The 25,932-nt window shown below is 36.3% G+C and overlaps 1 long non-coding RNA gene across 1 annotated transcript in view; it reads right to left on the bottom strand.

Annotated features, from left to right (window-relative positions):
* Window positions 1–2,082: 2,082 nt before the first annotated feature.
* The window catches only part of LOC113603870 (uncharacterized), a 39,197-nt gene continuing 15,347 nt past the window's right edge, over window positions 2,083–25,932 (bottom strand). The window contains exon 2 of the long non-coding RNA XR_003425635.2: window positions 2,083–2,924. This is a non-coding gene — a long non-coding RNA (uncharacterized LOC113603870). The remainder of the gene's footprint in view (window positions 2,925–25,932) is intronic.

Raw genomic sequence — 25,932 nt, 5'->3', positions numbered from 1 at the left:
AAGTTAAACAGTACAATTTCTTAGATATATCTAGACTTGCATTTTTAACCTTAAGGCAGCGTGGCAGGCTTTTTAAAGCTCAGACAGTCTACTTGTTTACTTTACAAAAATACTCATTTCCAGTAACATCACCACACATATTTCTATGTGATGTTTCCAACACTAATCTGAGTAAATCTTTCTTTCTTTTTCTTTCTTTCTTTCTTTCTTTCTTTCTTTCTTTCTTTCTTTCTTTCTTTCTTTCTTTTTTCTTTCTTTTCTTTCTTTCTTTCTTTCTTTCTTTCTGTCTGTCTGTCTTTCTTTCTGTCTTTCTTTTTTATGCCTTGATATCCTAAAGAACTAGAAAGTCAGCTTAGGGGTATAATTAAAAATTTAAAAGCTTTGTTTTATAAATGTTTTTTGTATGCATGATACCTTAGGGTTTTTTTAAACATTAAGTAGTTATGTCTTCAAGAATATACTATTTTTTCTACAGGATACCACCAACTGCTTCTAATAATAAGGTCTAACTGTCTACAGTGGATTTCCTCCTCACCCCCACTTCTGCCACTTCTTATAGGAATACTTACAAGTGAAAAAATGAGAATTTGTCTTATTTTTTTAAGAACACAATGTTAGTAATGGAAAAAGAACTTCTGAAGTTCCAACCCAACTTATGAAATAACTTACCTTCTTTTCTTCTGGGCAATCCTTTTTTTTTTTTTTTCTGGTTAAAATTACAAAACTGTGAGTAATATATAATCAGAACATAAAAATGTCAAAAGGGGATTATATTTGTATACAAAAATAATGTTCATTTATATAGATAATTTGAGCTGGCTTACATATTATACATACATAGAAGTCAGATAATATATTAACAATGAAAGTAAGTTTTATAATATCCCCAGGCAATTTCAATTTATGTTATCGACTACTGAATGATAGTTTTATTTTACTGCATATGTATTTTAATGGTTATATCTCATCTCAAAGATTTGTAACCAGTTTCTGGGAAAATATTTTCTTTGTCTAAATATATGCAAAACTAAAATTAAACCAATGACATTTATAGACAAACAGAATGACTTAGAACAGATTATTTTCTGGGCTTCATTTTCTTCATTTCAATATGAGAGCTGTATTACAAAATTTCTATGCTTTCTACCAACTCTCTGATTCTGTTAATTCCAATAAAAATAAGAATAAAGCCAAATTATGGAATGAAACTCTCAAGATCATAGTCAGTATTATGTAAGCTAGAAAGACCTCTATATTTCTTATCATTTTATGGGCGATCCTGTCACTATAATAATTCATTCTTCAAATTACTGCATCTACAAATTTGATTGCCTGACACCCATATGTACCTACATGTTCTTCAAAACCACCCCAAGGAAGGGGCTTTTTCTGAAAATCTAAAGCCACATCATGTTCAAGAATGAACTAGTCTCTGGCCAAATGAAGGAACCCTTTGAGATGCAGTGTCTCCTTTTATAACATGTTCTCTGTTTCTAGCAGCACAGAGAATGGGATTGGTAGTTAAAGGCCAAGCAACTAAGATTAAAATAGAAGGCTTAAAAACATATATAAATATATAAATAAAAAATATAAATGCATATAAATATATATACATATAAATAATATAAATATGTATAAATACATATAAATATAAAATACAAATACATATAAATACATACATATATATATATTTATATATGAGAAAGAAAGTAATAGATGGAATTGTCAAAGATAGGCATGGAATCAAATGGGAAGTGGGAGACACGGGTGTGGGAATGAGGAAAGAAGCCGGGACAACTGGAAAAGGGATCCAGCAAGGAATCCCCAACATTTACTGCATCTTTACCACTGAAGGCCTGATTTACTGTTACATTTTGAAGGGCATTCTTCCCAGACTCTATGCTTAAGTAGCCATATCTTTAAACTGCCTGACTCCAACAGCTGATGCGGTTACCACCACAAAAATAGAAATTATGGCTTTCAACCCTTCATTTTATCCCTCTTACCTATAATCCTCTAGTTCCAGTCTGTCTGACCACTTGACAAAGTGTTTTGTATTTTTTTTTGGTTGTTATTGGTGTGTGTGTGTGTTTGTGTGTGTGTGTGTGTGTGTGTTTAATTAGTGCAGCTTTGTGGGACCACTTAAATGTGCTTTACACACAGAGAATAGTAGACATCCCCGGAAACTCTGGATGAGGAAAGAAAAATCCTGCTGGGAGCAAAAATGGCCCAGAGGGCCTACAATAATGATTCTCATAATTAAGGTGGTCATGTGTCTTATTCACAGGCATCATGTATCTGGAGGTCTTTTTGAAAAACTGCTAAGATTCTTTACAGATTTTACATAGAGATTTTTTTTTCAAAGGCTCCCTGGTCTGTTTCCACATGTGTGTTGTTTAGTTAGGTCCTTCAAATGCTTCAAGGTTTACTTTTATATTTAAAAAGGGTAAAAATGAAGGCTATTATCTGAATACAGCATTGCCTTCAGTGGCATCAAGATGCTTATTATAACTGCCCCGATGAGACAAAGTGACGCATGGCTCCCAGTACTTTTTAATGTGTATTTAGGTGCCCTGTCAGATGGCTCGCCTGAGTGATGTGGCATATATTTGATGAAAGGACAGTAAACAAGATCAATTATAAAAGACATTTGCTAATGAGAGGAAGAAAAGGAAGAGAGAGAGAGACTGGGGGAAAAAAAAAAGAAAAAATTATCTGTAATGGAAAGAACAAAGCATTGCAACCAAACTAAAGAAATGAACTAAAAGAAATTTCATACCTTAATTATGTCCTAATTTTAGGGTACAGCTGTATCCTCTTTGGAGACAACGTATTTCTCCAACTTTTGTGGGACTCCACTGAAGATGGAGATCCAATTGCTTTCAGTTTCCTTTATGGATTTGTTGCTAATTTTGCCAAGATCCCTGTACAAAACAAAAAGAAATATTATGTGAAACTCAAGCCATGCTAAGCAAATTAGCTAAAATTGATTTTTATCCTCTTATGGGGATGTTTTCCAATCCAACAATCCACAGAGATCTACCAACTTTTCATAGCCTAAGTTTTTTTTTTTTTTCTTTTCTAAGGCTACTAATTTGGCCCTAGAAAACATTGTCTGGGTTTCCCCATAAAATGTCAAGTAAAAACCAGAAACCCCTGAAAATATAAAACAAACACTTTTGGCTACCTTCAATATGCTAATTAAGTATAAGGATTCATTTTCCTTTGGATGTATTCTCCATGTTTCAAAAGATTTTTATAATATTACCTACTATTAGTACAATTGATAGATAATCTAGATTTTATTCCCAGACATATTAAATATCTTTGCTTTATTTTCATCATCTAATTTCTCTAAAGAGACTAATTTGTCTAAATAATATAATGCTATTTTATATCATTATTCTAGTCTATGATAGCAGTTGAATGTTCCGAAAGGAAGATACTGAATGTGACGAAGCAAAGTGGTGTTCTCCCTTTCAATTAGGTTAAATGAGGACAAGAACTTGTATTATTTTCCTTTTTACTACTGAATTAGGGAATCCTGTTATTTGGTTAAAAAATTATTCTGGGAAACACTGTTTAGAATTAATAAGTTTGTTGACCTTTTCAGGTTAGACATACATATTCTGTCTTCAAGAATAGATTTCTGTTAAAAGATTATCAATAGTTTCCCCAATATCCTCCATATAACAACATGCTTCATTTTCATAATTTTCTTCTGGGTTCATCGGCACCTGAGGTCATGCGCTGGGGACTGAGGAAGCACAACTTAAGAGGTGTGGATGACACTGTCCTGGGCTGGGACCGCTAGGACGTGTATTGAACCACTTCGCACATCCTCCGCTGCTATTCCCAAGTCTTCTGAGGCGGTGGGCTTGGCAGGGAGGGGCGGGGCCTAAGATAACTAGTTCTTTCTGTTCAGAGTTTTGGATCTTATGCTGATTCATTTTGGCTCACTCAGCTACTCTGTGCATATCCACTTAGCAGAAAAATGACTACCGGGGGGAGAAAGTTAATGTAAATATGTGACATGTACTTCAAGAAATTTGAAATCACAGAGTATCAGATTCCAAGTTACAGAAACATTCTGAAATGTGTACCAAGACATCAATTAACCGGTCTGTGGTGTGGTAATTACATAGTTTTTGCCTGATTTATTTTACTGAATTCACCGGGGGCTTCCTATCTCTATTAATGACATGAGGTTTCTCTTCATATTAAACCTTAAAAATTGAAATACAGCAGTGGGTGCCTGGGTGGTTCAGTAGGTTAAGTGCCCTATTCTTTTTTTTTTTTATTTTTTTTTATTTTTAATGTTTACTTATTCTTGAGGGAGAGATAGAGTGCGAGTGGGGGCGGGGCAGAGAGAGAAGGAGACACAGAATCTGAAGCAGGCTCCAGGCTCCCAGCTTCCAGCACAGACACGGGCTGGAACACACAAGCTGTGAGATCATGACCTGAGCCAAAGTCTGATGCCCAACTGAATGAGCCACCCAGGTGCCCCTAGGTGCCCTATTCTTGATTTCAGCTCAGGTCACGATCTCACAGTTGGTGGGTTCAAGCCCCACGTAGGGCTCCATACTCAATGTGGAGCTTGTTTTGAGATTCTCTTTCTCCCCCTCTCTCTTCCCCTCCCCCTGCTCATATGCACAAGCTCTCACTCTCTCGCTCTCGCTCTCTCTCTCAAAAATAAACAGCAACAAATAAATAAAAACACAGTAAAAGGTTTGTACTCCCGTCCCAGTGAGCACACTGCATGTTAGCACTTTGGAGCCAACGCCGGCTTAGAAGATTAATCCCCAATTTCCTATGACTGACAAAATTCCTCATATTATACACAGGGAAACTGAGACTCAGAAACTCACTAAAATTACAGAGGGTTGAATATGCATAATAAATTATGCTCCCAAACTCCCAAATATATATTCCACTCCTTTTTGATGGCAAATAGGTGAACACTTTTAACTCTTAGATTATTTTTAATATCCTAATTGAAATATCAGTTTTATTAATGTTATAAATATCTTGTTCAAAATGCTGCCTAGTATTTTCATTTGATGGGAAAGGATAGCTAGAATGCATCCTGATATGAATATTGTGGGAATAAAGAGTTTGTGCAAAGCATTTTAGTGGTCATAGGAATTACCTAATATCCTCATTTCCCCCCAGCCGTCTCTTACGAGACTATGAAGTAATTAGTTTCCTCTCTCTCTCTCTCTCTCTCTCTCTCTCCCTCTCTCTCTCTCTCTCTGATATTCTTATTGATGAAAGGGATTTAAGAACTATAGGGGCTTCAAAGGGAGTGGCAGAGTACAAAATGTGTCCTCAATTTTTAAAAACTTTATTGTAATTTTTTTTAATTAAAATATTCCCAGCACACTTCTTTGGTCTATAACCCTTGACAGCTGGTATTAACTACATTTTAACCTGTTAATGGTCTAACACTTTCAACACATATTAAGTACATTCCAACTATTCGGCAAACATTGAGTCTATCAATGAAGGACAGCATGCTATTGAATGGATTGGGTCAGGATTGCAAGCAGGCCCAATTTGAGAGAGAAGAAAACGTAAGCAGTGAGCTCTTGGACATCGGTCTTAGAAATATTTGGGGGCAACCAGTCTCCTCAGACAAGGGCAAAAAAAAAAAAGCTAAAATAAACCAATGGGATGACATCAAACTAAAACATTTTTTACACAGCTAAGGAAACCAACAACAAAACAAAAGAGCAACCTGCTGATTGGAAGAAGATATTTGCAAATCATACATCTGATAAGAGGTTAATATTCAAAATTATAAAGAATGTACACAGCTTAATATAAACCTCCCACAACCTGATTTTAAAAAGGGCAGAGGACCTAAACAGAACATTATTCCAAAGAAGACATACAGATACCCAGCAGACACACAAAAAGATGCTCAACATCACTAATTACCAGGGAAATGCAAATCAAAGCCACAATGAGACATCACCTCACACCTGTCAGAATGGCTATCATCAAGAAGACAAAAAATAACAAGTGTTGGTGAGGATGTGGAGAAAAGGAAACCCTCATACACTGTTGGTGAAAATGTAAATTGGTAGAGCCACGCTGGTCAACAGCACGGAGATTCGTCAAAAAATTAAAAAACATATATACCATATGATCCAGCAATTCCATTTCTGAGTAAGAATCTAAGAAAATAAAAGCACCAATTAAAATATATATATATGTACCTCTTTCTTCCTTTCAACATTATTTACAATAGCCAAAATATCGAAGCAACTTGTGTCCATCCATAAATGAACAGATAAAGAAGATGTGGTGTATACGTACAATAAAATATTACTCAGCCATAAAAAGAATGGAATCTTGCCATCTGTGACAACATGGATGGACCTTCAGGGTATTATGCAAAGTGAAATAAGTCAGGTAGAGAAAGACAAATACTGTATGATTTCACGTATGTGTGAATCTAAAAAAACAAAACAAATAAAAAAAACAGAAATAGACTCACTGCTGCAGGAAATAAGCTATTGGGTACCAGAGTGAGGAGTGTTTAGGAGGTTTGCAAAATAAGTGAAGGGGATTAAGAGACACAAATTTACAGTTACAAAATAAGTAAGTCATGGGTATATAATGTACAGCATCGGGAATATAGTCAATAACATTGTAATAACTTTCTATGGTGACAGTAACTAAACATAGCAAATGACTATGATGTACACCTGAACCTAACAGAATATTGTATATCAATTATACTTCAATACAAACTTTTAAAAAATAAACAAAAATGACCTCAGTCACTTTTCATATACTGAATTTGCTTTGCATGGTATATGAAGTTAAAGATTTACAAACACAAACCAAAGTTAAAAATCTAAGAAGGCAGGTGGGAGAAATCCCTTCCTTGCATGAAAAGATTTGTTTTCAATTTTTTTCATGTTTATTTATTTTTGAGAGACACAGAGAGCAAACAGAGGAGGGGTAGAGAAAGATGGAGACACAGAATCCAAAACAGGCTCCAGGCTCGGAACTGTCAGCACAGAGCCCGGCGTGGAGCTTGAACCCACAAACCAGGAGATCATGACTTGAATTGAAGTCGGACACTTAACCGACTGAACCACCCAAGCAGCCCTGAAAAGATTATTATTTTTTTTTAATTTTAGATGTTTATTGTACTTTTGAAAGAGAGAGAGAAAGAGGAGAGAGAGAGAGAGAGGGAAAGAAAGAGAGAGAGAGAGCATGAGCAGGGAAGGAGCAGAGAGAGGGAGAGAGGGAGACACAGAATCTGAAACAGGCTCCATGCTCCTCACGGAGTGCAAGAACATGACCTGAGCAGAAGTTGGCGCTTAACCGACCCAGCCACCCAGGCGCCCCTGAAAAGATTATTTTAAATCAAACCTTTGACCTCTCTTTCTCTCCATTTCTCTCTTTCTCTTTCTGTCTCTCTCTCTCTTCCCCTCTTTCTCTGTGTATTTATTTATAATGTCACTTGAAGATACGTTATGGGTGGATTCCCTGATTCATTTTGTTATTTCTTCCTTTTTCACATATTTCTCTTTTCATCCCTAAATGTTACCCTGGCCTGTATGAATCTAGGTAGGAAGAAAAACACAAAGCATGACCTTCCATAGCAAGTGATGATCTTCCTTTGTCTCCCAGGCTGAGCCCCTGCACCCACACACTGCCTGGCGTGTGGAGACCAACCAGACGGCCCTCACTGTTAGATGCCAGAAGGGACTGTGTAAGCCAAGGGCCCTGGGCTCACAAGCTAAAACTTGCATGCTTGGCAAGGCTCAGATGCCAAGGTTTGAATCTCTAATAAACCACTCGCTGCCTCTCCAGTAATGATACCCTGGGGCTGCTGGGAGGGGATTCTTTTTATAGGAAACATACTCATAAGGATTTAATATTATCTTTCTGAACCCTTTGATTCAATAGGTTTTTTTTTTTAACTTTCCCCCTTTATTTTGTAGACCCAGTGATGTGAGCCAGTGTTAATTCTTTATGCAACAGTAGTATGTAATCAACATCTCTCTACTGAGCTCAAGATTCTTTTTTCTTTTTTAACCATGTGCTTAAAAAAATAAAATATCTTGCCACTGAATGTCTTTTTACAGACTGAAAAGACTTTTAGGTTAAACAACATTTGTTAGGCTTTGATGCAATCAAATGCAATTTCAATCTTCTTGAAATATTCAGCCCTGCCTCTCTAAAATTGCACATATGTGTCAGCTTTCAATTTTTTCTCACTAGTGTTTTACACATGAAATCTATTTTCACTGAGAAAATGGAATCTTTGTGTCTTTGTCTCTCCGTTTACTGCTTTCAGGCATGTTCTGGCAGGGGCTTTGACTATCGAGGCACTGGGGGAGGGGCCTGGCAGTCATTTGTCAGCTTTTCTTGCATCTGTAATTTCTGGCCACTCAGCAGTATTAGAGGGTCTCACAAACGGGGTGAGGAGTGTGGGGGGAGAGCTTGTCATTGATGAAAGCCAAACTCCAAATAACTGCCCGATGTTAATGACTGAAGAGAGAAAGGAGAGTCTGAAAAACTTTTATTGTGCTTTAATGAAAAAGATTTTTTTGGGGAGATGGCTAATTTACAAAATTGCACATGGTAACATTTTCAGATCTCAGTTTAGAAAGCCCCTGTCCATATTATGTTACCGATTTCATTGCTTTTAGCTTGGCAATGGCTCATGAAACTATTTTAATTTTCCACCAGTGGCTTCTGGTTATTTCTGCCCTTATTTCCTCGTAACATAACTGACAGCCCAATTAAACATCTGCATTTTTTAATCTGGACTTTCCTCCCATAACTATTTTGCTTTTCTTCTAAAACTTCCAGATGTTTTGGCTCCTTTATGATTTTAATGCATGCAAGTATATTTGCTCCTATTTCAAAGACACAGAGCTAGATGGACTGACCATATGTTTCTACATAAAAAGCTTTGTAATACACCAATAATATGATCAGTATTTTTGTCTCTTTATGGATTCACTTACGTTAGAATATATCTTATTGTGTTTTAGCACTTGACTATGAGTTGATCATTGAAACATTTTTGTGGGTTGAGTTCAGAATTCACAGTGTGAAATGTTAATTAATTGTTGTGGCCAATGAAGAAAGTATCCAACTCTGTTATCTCAGTGTCTAGTCTTAGGAATAGAAGCTGCTGTGATTTGTTTATTATTTTTGTCCTTTTTTTTTTTTTTCTGGGAGAGATAAGAAGTTGTAAGCTATGTGAGACAACAATGTATTTTAACTCAGTTTCCGGCTTTGTACAGACATTAAAGGAATCATCAATATCTTGCCTTGGAAGTGTCTGGACAAGAGTTAAAAGAGTCTCTAATATATTTCAAGAAAACCTGTTTCCCATAATTAATAACAGGAAGCGGGGTAAACAGACATTTGCTGACAAATGAAACTGAAAACAGTAACATATACACAGAAACGTGGGAAATGAAACAATGCATCATTGTACGGTTACACCACAGTGGCTCCATTACCACGGACTTATGCAATACTCACATAAAACTCCAGAGTAAATGATCATTAATTTTACATTTCAAGTCAATTTCTGACCATTCAAACACACGCTTGTAGAGTGTAATCCTTTCTCCCACTGGTTAGTATTTGAAGTGATCTCAGGATATTTGTGTGCTTAACATTTAGGCAGAAAAGCCTTATTTCTGGAAAACAGAATTTCTAGACAATCAAACAAATATGAAGGAGGACAATCTTTTTTTTTTTTACCATTATTATGAGATTTTTAAAGCCTATTCTTACTGCAAACTCTGGAAATGAGAACACTTAATAGGATAATTTTGGTGTGTGTAAGATTGTTTTATTTGGAGTGGGAGGGGGTATATAATCATAAAGTCTCAGGCAAACTAAATGCAACAGTCATTAATTAGACAGGCGCAAAGGATCACTGGGAACTTGACCCACTTGTGCTAAAGCTTCAGACAAAGCTTCCCTGGGAAGTAATGTGTCTTTATCTTCCAATTGTATCATACAGTGGGGCTCTCTGATCTTAGTACTGACCTCGGAAGCAGCAAATTGATGTGATATGTGGTTTCCCTGCTTCTTAGAAACACTGAATTCGATTTGAACTTGTTTGTTTAACTCTTTTTTTTTTTTTACATCAGTAGCCACTTAATTTGCAGTTAATTTTTAGGTATAAATGGCAATCCTTTAAGCGACACTGTCTTACTACATTTTAAAGGTAATTATCCATCCAAGAACTGCTAAGTGCAAAATGAAGCTTTATCAAATGTTTATTTCTGGTTTTAGAGGATGAATAGGGAAATAAAAAATTATGGCAAAAGAGAGGAAATGTTTTTGTTTTATGATGAACTACATTGCAAATTAAAGGATGTATTTTGATGATTCTAGTGTAATAAGGAGAAATCTAAACTGTGTTACACAGCCAGAGCTATGTGTTTTCCTGGTGAGCTCCTAGTAAGTCACATCTGAACACTAGAGCAATGAGAATAGAATGTATTCTGGGTACTAGGGGCAGTGGTACTTGTCCATGTGTAATATACATACATGTAACTGAACTAGCAAAATCTGCAATAAATATAAATTTAAAGCAGAGTTAAGTCTAATTAAAAATAAATGTGAATTTTCATATTATATATATGTGTGGATAAGGAAAAGTAAATGTGACCCACTTTATCTCCAGAATCTTTTAGTCATTGTGGATTTTGAAACCCACAAAATGAATATCTTTAAACAAAAAATGAATTGGAAAAATATAAGGATAAATCTTTGTTAATTGAAAGTGCAAGTAAAATATTTTCTAAGCTGTAAAATGTAATAAGTTTGTAGAAGAGCAAGAAAAGTGTGTATAATTTTAAATGATTAAATTTAAAGCATACTTATTTGGATTTTTTTGAAGTAGGGGATGAACTACACACATTGATTATGAAGAATATGGCAGTTATTCAGAATAATTTTTGTAAGAAAAACATAAATTAATAAATCCTAAATTACAAGAACTGTCATCACACTTCTCTTTTGTTAGATCCTTAAAGAAAAGTAAAGCCCAGCAGGTTTAGTCCTAGGATTATGCCATTTGCAAATTGATGCTTTGAAATACAGAAAATATTTTTCCAAAATTCTTAGGTAAAGGATTTTCTTGAAAGACTTTAAGTATAAGCTAAAATCTATTAATTATTAACCATAAATTTATATGGAAGCAATGAAGATACACTTAAAAATATTTGTCTTCACAGGCAGACTCATTATTGTATGCGCTCATGTCAGAGTATTTAAAGTTGTTCTTGGAAATGGTTCTTCCTAAAGATGATATAGATGATATGAGTTACATTGTTCAATGAAATGATCCCAGAGCCACTCAAGATCTGGTTACACTTATTTCTCAGGTGGGTTGAATAGGGTCACCAATGCCTGGCAAGGATACCTCCCCTCTTTCCTTTGACTCCATCAGAGTGCGATGTACTGGTTTTTAGATGAACCTGATGGGGAAATTTCGGTGCATTTATCAAGAGAATAGCAATGAGCTCTGCACATAATTGCCACAGAGTCAGTAAATCATCTTGCTTATGTAGGAAAGTACTAACTACAATTTCGTTTCCTAAAAATGCAGTCTGGAAAGAAAAAAATATAATGGACATGAATCTCAGTATTACATTGGGCTTGGAACAATATTTTGATCCAAGAGCTAAAACAGATAAAGCAAAGTTAGACTTGTGTAAATTTTCTAATGGTGACACCTTTGGGTTCAAGTGGCTTGTGTACAGCATATGAATTTCACTCTTCTGTTTGTCCATCACATAAATCTAGGTTTGATGGCTTCTTGTTTGATGGCACTGTTTTCTAGTTTTCATTTGTGTTTTAGGAAACTGCCCCAGGAAACACCGAAAATCTATCACCTGACTTCTGCCTTTCCCTTTTTTATTTTTATTTATGTACGTGTGTATTTATATACTTAGCCCTTTGTAAATTTTCTCCAAAGGGTGTTCCAAATAGGTAAAACTTGGATATGAATGGAAGCCGGCAAAATTATTTCTTGACTGCATGATGACTCTTGCCTTCTAACATCTTTAGTAGCCCCTGTGGTCTACCCAGCACCTAGCAAATTCCCAATATAAGCTGGAAATTTCTGCTATGACTGTCAGGTGCAAGGTGGGCAATTCCCATTTACACCATTGACTGAAGAGCTAGGAAACAGTTGGGGTATTGGTCCAATTCTCTAGCAGGGAATGTAGCAGTTTCAATACCCCCCACCCTGCTCCCCCTTGAGCTTCATTGTTATCATCAAACAAAACTCTAAAAACTATTCCACACTTCTCAAAACGAGGAGATTCTTCCAAACTTCAACCAGGTTTCTGGAGCTCTTTTTGTCTTGCATTTTTGTGTGCTTGACTTAGCACATTTCAATATATTTCCTGTTATTGTCATCTTTCTAAACAATGCAACCTGCAATATACCAAACCTATTGATGGAAAACATGTTATTTGGTTAATAATGTGCTAGCAGCAGAAACTATTGAGATTGAAGACCAGTTTTTAAATACCCAAGCATGAATAAATGGTGGTTTTGGTGGCACTTACGTTGGAGTAACAATTAAAATTTTATTTGAAGTATAAATATAGATCAGGACTGGACATGTACGTGGTCTATAAATACCAGGAATGCTGATTCTTCTGTAATGAACAACGGAACATGTCTAAGATATAACCATCACCCTTTCTATTTTTTGCCTTACAATCAGGGCAAGTGGTGAACTATTACTGCCATTAATTAATATTATTCTTCTTTCATTTTCTTTTCCTACCAGTTTTGTGTAGTACTCCTTCAAAGAAAACCAAATTTGCTTTGCTAGAAGGGCAATTATGTGTATAAGTTTTAATTTTAGAAAGCAAAAGCATAAAGTTTGTCTTGGTAGCTTAACAGGTGCAATATGTTGCATCCAAAATATATTCGGAAGCTGATCTAGTTCTGCTTTACAAAATCTGTGGGAATTTAAGAGTAAAAATAACTTTAAAGTATAATTTGCAGTTTTTAAATGTAAATGAAAAATTTGAATGACATTGCTTAAAGAGAATTCCTGACGTTTTAAGAGGCTGTGATTTACTTAAAGATTGCTTAGAAAACCTAAGGATGCATCACGAATTTTGTTACATTTTATTTGCTTCCAAATAAAAGGTTTATTGAAACTTTAAAAACATGGTACATAAATTCTCCACGAAAGGAAACTGGAACAATGTGTGCACAACTTTTGGGGACCGATGCTGTTCAATTCTACATTTCTATTCTGCATGGGATACAATATCCCTGAAGTTTTCAGCTCACTTTTATTGAAGAGTGATGAATAGGCATGTCAAATTGTGCACAGAGAATGGGACACAAATCAGCTCTGCTTGTTTCTGTTTTTTTTTTTTTCATTCCCTAAATAAGTATTTATTGCTCATATAAACAGGGGGCGTGCCCTTTTATTTGGCAGCCCGGATTCCTTCCTTGTGGTCCACATTTCACAGGATGGGAATAGAACCAACAGCCGTTTGCACATCTAGGAAAGGGGTGTATTGAATAGGAAAACCACAGATTTTCTTTTCTTTCTGGTATGCCTTGCACTTTCTCTTGTAAATTCCATGGCCGCATATAGTGATCAAGCCAAACTTGCTACACGAGTTTAAATTACAATTTCAGAAAATAAAAATTCTTCTTTCAACAATGCTTCTGAAGCAAAACCATTCAAAATTTATTTTTCTTTCAGCATAGCGTACAGTGTTAATTATACATAATGCAGCAATATTTTTTTTAATAATTAGCTCTTACAAAGTTAACATGTAGATTATGAAATTTATTGTCAATACAGTATGAAAAGAAAACTTCTTTATTTTTTATATTTTGTTACTGCATTTCCATGTATAATTTCAAGAAGAATTATTTGGTTATGTTGTAAGGCTCTATGAGAAAATATTCCTAATGCTAATTATTAGTTTCAGAAACTGAAATATTTGAGATATTTGTGGTTTTGAGGGGCAATGTATTTTTTTGTTAATGGGATTAGAAAATTTTGGGCCCTGGAACCTAACAAAACTACCAAATAGCTATTTCATTATACTCTTTCATCATACTTAGTATGCTCATTGAAAACAGAACAGAACGTTAAATAGAAGACACAGAGGATAATACACTCCAATTTCTACTCTTACATAATCTTTTGAAAACATCTAAAATATGCAATCAGGGTTTAAGCACGCCTGGCTTTCAATCAAACCAATTTTTAGAAAGATAGAGTTGAGCATCAGTGGCTCTAAGAGAATAAATTATTCTATCCTACTTATAGTGAATCTACATGCATCCATTATAGCATCTCCTAAGACAGGAAAAATCACTTGTTCCTCTTAACATCTGTATGGGAACATGAAAGATTGGCATTGGAAGCATCCTTGGACCCAACAATACTCTACATAACAAATATAGAGTGCCATCTTGAATGCCCTTGGTGACTATACATGTTTAAACACTGTTCCTTTCTGTATTTTAATATATTCTCAGTCCAGTAAATATGCATGGAATGAGTAGCCCTGGTAGAAGATGGTTGATGTTTCCTATTTATTATGCTCCACATCTTCTATACTCACATCTGCAAATTCTCCTATGGTCAAAGATTAATTAGCACAATCATTGAGGAAAAAAAAATAAAAAGAGGAATCCAAAGGGAAACTATCTTAAGAGAGATGATGAAACTTATCTTTGATGGGACAGAAAGAGGTTAAAAATTCTCTTTGGAGAATTCTCCAAATAAAAATTCTCTTTGGATACTGAACAAAATGCCTTTTTGCCCTCTTTAAGAAGAAACAACTGGTAGGAGTCACCAGATATTATTTAGCTTCTCAAGGCTAATGGCGGGATTTTCCTCAGATCATTTAAAACAATTACTTAGGAGTCAAGTCTTCAGAAAGCAAGGGCTGTGTCCAATTCTCTGTTATTCTTCCTATCTTCTAGCCTGGATGGCAAGCATTTTAGGGACCATCTGTAGATGCACAATGCATTAAATTCTCTTTGAATTTTCAGAGGAATGAGATGGGGAAGAGAGAGAAATGAATGCTTGACTCAAGAGGCTGAGAGTTTATTTGAGTCAGGTGTGGGTCTAGTAGAAATATGCAGAAAGGATTCTTATAGAGGAAAAATGACTCATAAGAATGTGAGGGGGAAGATTTTTTAATGTCAATGTCCATATTTCCTGATTAAAATACGGACATTTGCATCATGCTTTAGCAGTCTAAATATAATAGCAACTAAGACTCTTCAAGAGTCTTAATTGCTTCAATCCTTATTCAAGAACAGGAAAAAACGAACTGGGTAGACCCTTAATGGTCCAGTAAAATGTACTACCATTACAATAAAACCTGTTAGCTGATTAGTTAATATTTTAAAATAAATGAATAGATGATTGAGAAATTTTTTAGAATTAAAATAGACAGGTCTTTGGCTAACATTTCACAATAAAGAATTATGTCCATAGTCAATATGTCAATATTGACTAATTATGAATTAGTCAATAGAGGGAAACTTAAATTTTTACGTTTAAAAATAGTTTGTTAAATGGTATCTTCAGGCCTGCTTTTAATAACATTTAATTTTTAAACACACATATTTAAAAACAAGGCAACAAAGAAAATATCACTAATCAAATGTCAGCATTCTTCCACATAGAGTTAAAAATCACTCAAATATGAATTATTGCATTATTGTTTGAGGCCTATCAAATTCAAAACGTTGATAAAAAAAATCATACAGGAGCCCCTGGGTGGCTCAGTTGGTTAAGCATCCCATCTTGATCTCTGCTCAGGTCATGATCTCACGGTTTGTGAGTTTGAACCCCCTATCTGGCTCTGCACTGGCAGCACGGAGCCTGCTTGGGATCCTGTCTCTCCTTCTCTCTGCCCCTCCCCTCCTCTCAAAATAAATAAATTAATTTAAAAAAATCACTACAACAATCTTTTGAAAATAAAATGCTCATTACTTTTTTAAAAAAATTTTTTAATGTTTATTTATTTTTGAGAGAGACAGAGACAGAATGTGAGTGGGTTGGGGCAGAGAGAGAGGGAGGCACAGACTCTGAAGTGGGCTCCAGGCTCCGAGCTGTCAGCACAGAGCCTGACATGGGGCTGGAACTCACAAGCTGTGAGATCATGACCTGAGCTGAAGCCAGACGCTCAACTAACTGAGCCACCCAGGCGCCCCATAAAATGCTCATGATTTTTTATGAAACTAACCATGTAGTTAATATTCAGAATTTTTCTTAATGCCAAAAATATTTTACATATGACCTTTTAGCTCAAAACTCTTCCTGGTTATGCAGAAAAAACCTGGGAAAATGTGAAAAGTGGAAAGAACAGTAGCTTTGGAGCTCTGGGATCTGGGATCTGGCTTCACTTCTGACACAAAGCATGTCACCAGGAATCTTTGAGAAGTGGGATTCATCCTAACAGATGAGCCCCCCCAAAGAGTAAGTGGGAAAATAATTGCCATGATAAATACGATATCATGGGGTCTCTTAGAAAAGGGACTTTTCTTTAATCAACATCTGGTAGAATTCTACTTAGTAAAAATCTGAATGAATAATTTGACCTTGGTGCTATCTTAAAATATATCCAGAATCCAGCCATTCCTCACCACCCCACTGCTACCGTCCTCATACAAGACACCTGCATCTCTTGCCTGGATTGTCACCATAATGTCCTGACTGGTCTCCATCCTTTATCCTTACACATCACCACCAACCTAGCCTAACATGCTCTTCACCCAGAAATCATAGTGGACCTTTTAAGTCTAGAGCCAAATCACATTAAGTCCACTGCTCAGAATAAGAGTCCAAAGCTTAACCATGTCTTGCAAGGGCTCTGCAAAATCTCCCCCACCCCATACCTTCACATTATCTCCTGCCACTGTTCCCTTGTTCACTCTGTTTTAACTCTAATGGTCACCTTACTCTTCCTCAAGCACCTTATGCACATTCCTTCCCCAGGGCATTTGCACTTGCTGTGGCCTGGTCTCAAAAGCTTTCTTTGAATATTCATATTGCTCCCACTACATTTTTATTCAAACCTTAGCTCAAATATGATCTTATCATAGAGGTCTTCCCTGAGAGCTTTATATAAAATTTCATACCACACTCATTGCCTATCACCTTACTGATTTTATACATGTATTTACTGTAAGCAGAGAATTTGTTTGCTTATCGTTGTCTTTTCAGTAACTAAAGGAGTGTCGTACTTAAAATATAGGTGCGTAATACATATGGAATAACAGAACTAATGACTAGCAATCAGTTTTAGAGGTATATAAGCCATAAAAATCTCTTCAGATTACATCTATTTTTGCACACCCCAGTCACCTCTTCTAATCTTGCAGTAGTATGTCTGTTTATGTGATTCACTGATTTCTCAAGGTTCATTCTTTGATGAGTTCTTTATCTGTACTTTTTAATGATTAACACTTAGGGTATACTCTCATTAAAATCTGTAGAAGTCACCATTGTGTTCCATGCTGGCCATTACTGATCACAGATTTGTAGTCATGAGAATTAAATGCAATCTATATGATAAAATGATACAACTCCTACCTGATTCCCTCAATTTCTAAGGTTTTTATATTCAGCTTATACAGAAATTGCAACTATTTGATTATTACAATTTAGACAGAGAAAATTTAGTACTCTTAAAATTGCTAGAGCTATTTCATTCTTAGAACCAATTCTCAGATTTCCGCAGGAGTTTTTCTAAGTCCTTTACCCACCCATTCAGTATTTCAACAAATATTCACTTTGCACCTACTAGATTAAGAGCACTCTGCTGAGTGATTGAGATCCTGCCTTCAAGGATTGGTCTTCTAAGGATGAAAGACAATAACACAAGAAACAAAGTGTTAAGTGCCCTGAAAGGGATAGAGCTGAAAGGTTATTAGAGTTTAAAGAAGAGATTAAGTCCAGCAGTGATAGATAGGGAGACGTATTGGAGAAGGTGGCATTTGAGTTGGGCCACATTTGGACATTCAGAGAAGAGCGGGGAAAAATCATTTCAATAGGAGGAAATAGCATAAGCAAACTAGGGAGGTATATGGAAAAGAAAACAATAGCTTCCCATAATAATGGGAAATCTTGGACTATGACTGTTTATACACTTAAGTTCTCTGTATAAAAATATACTAACTCCAATATACAGTAAGGCCTAAATTTAAATGCACTTGTGTATACACTTGAAAATATTCATTTAAAAAACTAAAACATCTCCATTGTTTTTCCTAGTTTTATATTTTGAAGCAAAAATAAATTTTCAATGATCACAGTAGATTAGAGAATTCTGTACGCAATAATGATACATTATCACAGGTAATGTACTCATATTTAGCTTTGAGCACTTGAAGAAAAAAAAAGAAAAAATAATATAAATTTTCAAGCCATTAGGAAATGTGCCACATATATTAGGTTACATCGTAAGTGATCAGGTATTTGCTTATGTGGCAAGATGCATGCTTTCATAGGCACATGGAGGTTGTTTTCCTGTTTTGTATACCCAATGAATACAAATATGGCAAACTTGCTGGGAGGACTTAGGGTAATACCGTTCTTCCATTTTTGTATTTCTAGTGAGAACAAACGATTTGTAATTTCAGTATAACTTTCATGTTCCATCGCATTACTAGCAAACAAGTGGCAAAGGAAGAGAATATTACTTCCAGTTAGAATGTCAGCATTGTGCACTTTCCACATCTGAAAGCATCTTACACTTTATATAGCATCAATTTCAAATGCAAACTGTCAATGTTCCTGTACAAAGTGGATATTGAGCAAGGCAGAGCAGTTACACGGGCATTGGGAAGCCCAAGGTACCATCAGCCCCTTTAGTAGCCAGGCACATGCTCTTAGGATTAACAAGCTAGAGTCCTTCCTTACGTGGGCTGCATTTGCTTTTTATACTTCCAAGAATAAAATTATATCTAGCCTGAAATTACCTACACTGACTTCAGCATGTGCTCCAAATGTGTAAATGAGGACACAATAAAGAGGAAAATAAACGGCTGTGTGTTTTTAGTATTTTGTTTAGAGAATAAACTGGGACAAACACAAGTTATAGTTCATGTTTGGATCATTATTTTATTTTTGGCAAATATGATGTTACCTCATCTGAACTGATGCCTGAGTTATTCTTCCAAAATGCAGATTTGATCCTGCCATACTCTCTGTTCATAATCCTGGAAAGACTGAGTGACCCCTGATTACCTGATGCATAGCAAGTGCTTCATGGTTGCGTGAATGAGCCAGGTGTTTACATAAGAGCTACATGGGACTTCCAGAATAAAGAACTCCACATGTACCTATTGAATAAATGCCTCTGTAAACCCAAGGTGTTTTGTGGGAATTAGGTAGCAGACTGCCTTCAGACTGAAATTGCGACTCCTCTCTTGGTCTCCAGCCTGTTAGACTGTATTACAGAGTTTGGACTTGTTACCCTTCTCAATTGCATGAGCAATTCCTTAAAGTCAGTCTTTCTCTTTCCCGCACACACACGCACGCACGCGCATGTGCTGATGCACACTACTGGTTGTTTGTATGGAGAACACGACTGATACAGAAAGGTTGGATGTCTTAAAAATAGCTATCTAGGGGCGTCTGGGTGGCTCACTTCAGCTCAGGTCATGATCTCACAGTTCGTGGGTTTGAGCCTCCTGGCAGGCTCTGTGCTGACAGCTCGGAGCCTGGGGCCTGCTTCGGATTCTGTGTCTCCCTCTCTCTGCCCCTCCTGTGCTTGTGCTCTGTGTGTGACTCTCAAAAATAAATAAATGTTAAAAAAATTAGAAAAAATAGCTATCTAAACACCAGTTAGCCTCTTCAGGTAGGTTTTGCTGTATAACTCCTTGGCAAATCCTGTCACAGATTCCCTCTTGGAATAATTTTAGAACTAGGTCAGTAGAGATCAGTTGGACGCGTTGGCTTCACTTTTCTACTAGAATTATTCCAACATTCAAGACCGGCTATTCTGAGAGTCACTATTACATCTCTAGAACGTCTGTGCTGAAAGGCAGCAACTGTGAAGGTTATTTCTCTTGCATGCCACATCCTGCTGTTAGCTGCTCCAGGAGGCAAAGAGTTGATATCAGTGGAAAGGCTGAGAACAGAAGACAGTGAGGGAGAAAAATGAGAGAATTCCATGCCGCCATCAATATTTTGAGCAAAATGGTTCCAGTATCTGCAAAAATTAATTCATTCTGCACGGTGAAATGACTTGGTTAGAGAAGTTCTCTTCCTGTGATTACAATTTTAAGTATTCGTGGAAGAATTTTTATCAAACACGAATCTCAGGCAACAAAATTTTTCATATGCCAAAATACTTTTTTCCAGATATTTGCAATGCCCTCTTATTTTAATTATTAGGATAGTGAGGTGATTTTAGTAGAAGCCTTTGTAGAAACGTTGAATGGAATCCTTTATTTAAAAGCATGTTTAATTTGATAGTGAAACCAGAGTTGAATGGTTGGTAGAAAGGTGGACAGAAGGTTGAGAAGCAATTTTCTTCAGGTGGCCTTGGGCGAAGGATCAATTTACTCTGCCCTTTACAGTTTGGAACCCTATATCTTAGTCCTGGGGAAAATAAAGGGAATATGCCTCTGATGCAAATCTCCACGGGCTCTTTACCTACAGCTCTAAAAGGAGATTTTTGGCCATCACTTCAACCTTTGGTCACAACTCTTCCTTATGGAGAATTTTTTTCCTTTTGACTCTCTCTCTCTCTCTATACACACACACACACACACACACACACACACACACACACACATGTTATTTGTTAGCTGTTTTTAAGAATATTAATTTAGGGGCACTGGGTGGCTCCGTCGTTAACTGTCCGACTTCAGCTCAGGTCATGATCTCACAGTTCGTGAGTTCGAGCACCGCATCGGGGTCTGTGCTGACAGCTCAGAGCCTGGAGCCTGCTTCCGATGCTCTGTCTCCCTCTCTTTCTGCTCTTCCCCCACTCACACACTCTCTCTCTCTCAAAAATAAATAAACATTAAAAAAAATTTTAAATAAAAAAGAATATTAATTTAGATCATTGAAGATGGGATTTTTTTTTACTCTAAAGCTATACTTTATTATTTTTTTCTGGATATTCTACTTCCTTTTATTTCTTTTGTGTATATCTTTATGGGGAAAGGTTCCTTCTCTTGCTCTTCATTTTCTGTGGGCAGTGACTCTACCGGCACACCTGCGTAATACTCTTCACTCTTATTCATTCTACTCCGACAGGCAGTTAATTGGAAAGTTTGGAAGGACAAACTGGGTATGTGAGCCAGCATACATGCATCTGTGTGTGTGTGCGTGTGCGTGTGTGTGTGTGTTTCTGTCTGTCTTTTGTTCTCTCTGTTTCTCTCCCTGAAGAACTGGTCTGCCTGCAGAATGTATATACTCTTGGATGACCTTCATGCCATAATGTTCAGCCCGCATGCTCAAAGGTATAAGCCATATTTTTTTTTCAAAATGATTAGCTGCAGCAGTAATAAAGGTGATATCCTCTCTCCATCTGTCTTACTTTTTTTATTTCAAAACTTGAGCAGGAAAGAAGGGTACTATTTATTGAGTGCCTCGAGAATCTGAACTATGCAAGCATTGTTTGAGACAAACAAAATCCCTGTCCTCTGCAGGAAACAAAGCACTACCAGCATATATTTACCTATATGTCATACTGCTATTATGATAATCCCTGTTCTTTTTTAATTTTGACTCAGAACTGTGTGTGTAATAGGGCCCAATGTGACGTATTCTTATTTTTCTCTTAAAAAAAGCCTTAACTCAATATCTTCAATTAGTTGTGTTGACACTTCATTTTCTCTGAGGTGAAATCATAACCTGTACCTATTTTAGGATAAGTCCAGCGAATACAAATGAAAACTTTTGATGGCAAACACCTGTATTATGCCTTCTTTTGCTCTATTAGATTATGTAAATTTGACCCAAAACAAATCGCTTTAACAATTTTCTTTTCTTTTTTTTTAAGTTTTACCACAGGCTTTGCTATTTTTCAGAACTGATGTGTACTGCTGTTACAAACCTCTTAGTCCTTTACTACTTTTAGACATACAAAGAACCAAGATAGAGTATGATGCCTGCCCTGTTACCGTATGATGATTTCTTTATTCTTTTCTTGGGTGTTCCTCATAATTTAGAGGGAGCATTTCTCTCCATTGAGAAAACCCATGAAAGCTAAGAGCTAAGTAAAAGTCTCCCTTCTCATTTACTTTCTCAGCAATTGGAACCATAGAGGTGTCAGTAGAGGTAGGATGCCACTCTAGCATCAGAATGCTTAACCATATGAAAGCGATGACAGTTTAGTCAAAACTCTTGAAAGTGGCTGCATTGGGGGCAAAAAGACACAGTAGTAAACCAAAGGACACAATCTAAGACTACATGTATGTCACAGTCAGCATTTCAGAGGCGGCTGACAAAGAACAATATTCATACTGACAGGCTCACTAGAGACCACGACCTGAGTAAACAGAAAGAGAGGGCCTTTCTGGGGGAGCACATGGTAGCTGTTATCATAGGTGCTTGGAATCCTACACCAGAGTGTCATTCCCACAAAAATGAGAGGTGAGAGCAGAATGGCAGGGGCTACCATTCGTGACACTTGAAATCTCTTTGGAAGTAGCCCCGTGCACCTGAGTCTCTAGGACCAAAAAAGAAATGTGGCCACTGCTTCTGAGTGCCTCACAAGTTTCGTGCCGATTCCCCGGTCAGAGTGTAGTGTCCCATGGCCTCCCTGTAGTCTTCGCAATATGTTCCCTTGCTATTTTCCTGAAATTGTCTCTTCTTCGTGGAACCATTCTATGCCATCCTGCAAACTAGCTTAGCTTAAAATCTGTTTAGCAGTTCCATTTGGGATAGATCCCTCCAGGTCCCTCTCCAGAATGAATCAAAACCCCTGATGTGGATATGGCCCTTCCTAGAAAGGAGGGTTCAGTCATCTGGCTTCAAATCTTCTGAAGGTTAATTGGGGATGAGTCAACATCAAAATAAGCCCCTCCTCATTTTCCTTGCATAAAGAAAGGAGTAGAAAGGTCATCACGGTGATGTTGATGAGTGGGACAGAAATAATATGAGGATTCATATTAGGATCTAAGAAATAAAGGCCCAAGTTTCAAGATGACAAGTGGCAAGAACTCACTTGTACATTGGACCAATGGCTCTATAATCAATGATCCCATGAGCTACTCTTGTTATGAGACTCCGAATTATTCTAGAAATTACAGTTTGATGGGAATATTTCGTTTCCATCTCTCTAGCTCCCTAAGCATTATGGTATTCCATCAATTGCACTACTCTGAAATGACTTTGAGACCACATTTTTTTTTTCTTTTTTGGTTTTCAAGTCTGCTGTAAAGATTACATACTATAACACATTTAAGCCATAAGAATAGACTAGCTCTGGGGCGCCTGGGTGGCTCGGTCAATTAAGCGTCTGACTCTTGGTTTTGGCTCAGGTCATGATCTCAAGGTTTCATGGGTTCGAGTCCCACATCAGTCTCTGCAATGGCAGTGTGGAGCTTGCTTAGGATTCTGTCTTTCCCTCTCTCTCTCTGACCCTTCCCCACTTGTGCTGTTTACATTTCTTTCAAAACAAATACATAAACTTAAAACAAATTTTTAAAAAGTAATAGACCAGCTCTAATTTTGAAGATTCTTGAAGCAGCTACAGGTAGGACGAAGTTGACCCAAAACGTGTGGTCAACGCTTATGCCCACTGTGCTAATGCTGTGCCATCTACATCCTCAATGATATCACTAATTTGATGAATGTGACCCCTAGAACACAGAGAATAACATGAATGAATTTTAAGATCCAAAGTGTTACTTGAAATGTATCTGAGTTCTTCCAAATGCCTGTAGATTTATTGGAATAAATGTCCTCCAGCAGAAGGTACTTGTTTGATCACATTGAAGGTATCCTGCTTAGTGTTTCCTTTCAAAATATGTACATGTTCTCATAACTGGGGAGAATGGGATTATAGTCAAATAATAATGACTTGACATCACTATCAGAACACGTGGTAGTTATCTGATTAAAAATACTCTTTCAAATTACACAAAACAAGGAACATTAATACAGATCTGTCTCTTTTTTTCTGAAAATGAACTGATACATTTGATTAATCCTTAGATTGCCATTTTCAAATATTGTCGGTATTAAAACATAGACGTTATCCCAAAATTAAACTGTATATAATCCAATGTTTACTTTTATATAATCCAATGTTTACTTTTATAATTCTGAGTTTAGGATATTTCTCTGGTCTTTATTGTGAACATCCATTATCTGAAAATTATTGAAAGAAGGATAATTTTGAAAATGTAATTCTTTGGGGCTCCTGGGTGGCTCAGCCAGTTGAGCGTCTGACTTCAGCTTAGGTCATAACCTCACACTTAGTGAGTTCAAGCCCCGCATTGGGCTCTGTGCCGACAGCTCAGAGCTTGGAGCCTGTTTCAGATTCTCTCTCTCTCTGTCTCTCTCTCTCTCTGCCCCTCCACCACTGGTGCTCTGTCTCTCAAAAATGAATAAACATTAAAATTTTTTTTAAAGAAAATGCAATTCTTTGAAATTTCTGCTTGTTTTGGATTGTGCATACTTAAGAGGTTGCTATCTTCACATTTAAGATTTTATGATAAAATTTCCTACAACCATGCAGAAAGATCGTTGTCTCTTAACTTTAGCATATATTTTGAATAAAAGTTAATTACTTTCAGCACTTTTATTTTTAACCAACTTGATTATGAACACTTTGAGGATGGAGAATAAGTTTTTCTCATGTTTTGGATACCTTCTTACCTGTGTAGCCTAGTATTTACATTAACAAGAGCTTGATAAATAGGCATTGAACTAAAGTAGCACAGTGATCCAGGCTCTATCTTTTCGCTATGACCAGAATCTACGCAATTTGGTCAACATCTCTTTTGCTTTCTACTCTTCATGGACACCATGTTAGTTTAACTTTACTCTTTATGTACTTGGTAACAAACCCATGATAACACATGGATATTTCATCGAATGATTTGAAAATCACTTATGAATATGAATGTTTAAGAGAAAACTGAATGGAAATTATGAACAAGTATTTAAATATAAAACTTTCTAATAAGAGTTTTCTAAGAGACTTTTGCAATAACTACTCAGTACCACTTGAAAGACTGATTAGAGTGATTATTTCCCAGAGACAAATTAATGGAACTTCTTCAGGATAGTCAACATAAATTTAGAAGACAATTTCAAATTTATTGTAGAACTTCTCAGAATTGAGAGCAATATTGCAGACAGGAAACTGGCAAAATAGCCTCCACTCCCTTGCTAGGATGTTGCCTTTGACCTTTCACAAGTTTTACCATAGTAGGCTGAAATTACACATAGACACACTAGATACACCTTTTAAAATAGTGAGTACCTTCAAAGATATTTTCAAGTGAATTAAAAATACATATAGTAAAAACTCTTTCAGATGTAGCATATTTTTAAAAAATGCTCTACTGTTGTTTATGGAATGAATGAGTTTCTGTAATGAGTTTCACTACCTGCCGTGAAATCAAGAACTTTTTTTTTTTTTTTTAGAAAGCTGAGAAGCAACAAGAAAATTTTCGGGCAATGACTGACATTTCTTCTCCAAGAGAGAAGTTGATTTGAGTCAGAGTTTCACATCTAGAAACATCCAGTTGAATAACACTTAAAAAATCATGAGAGAGAAAGTCTTGTGAGTCCAGCCAAGCCTCCAACTAAACCAAATTTTAGCTGTTTATAGAAATTTTAGAAAATGACAGAAAAAAAAATGAGAGGTGTGAGATTTTAGAATTTCTAAGTACATATTTTTATTTCTTGACAGACTCCATTAACCCTGATCCAAGATTGAGATTGTTTAC

The sequence above is a fragment of the Acinonyx jubatus genome, chromosome E4 (genome assembly GCF_027475565.1).
Source record: "Acinonyx jubatus isolate Ajub_Pintada_27869175 chromosome E4, VMU_Ajub_asm_v1.0, whole genome shotgun sequence".
NCBI lineage: Eukaryota > Metazoa > Chordata > Mammalia > Carnivora > Felidae > Acinonyx > Acinonyx jubatus.
The sequence above is the reverse complement of the archived record's forward strand: the minus strand, read 5'-3'. Positions and strand labels throughout refer to the sequence as shown.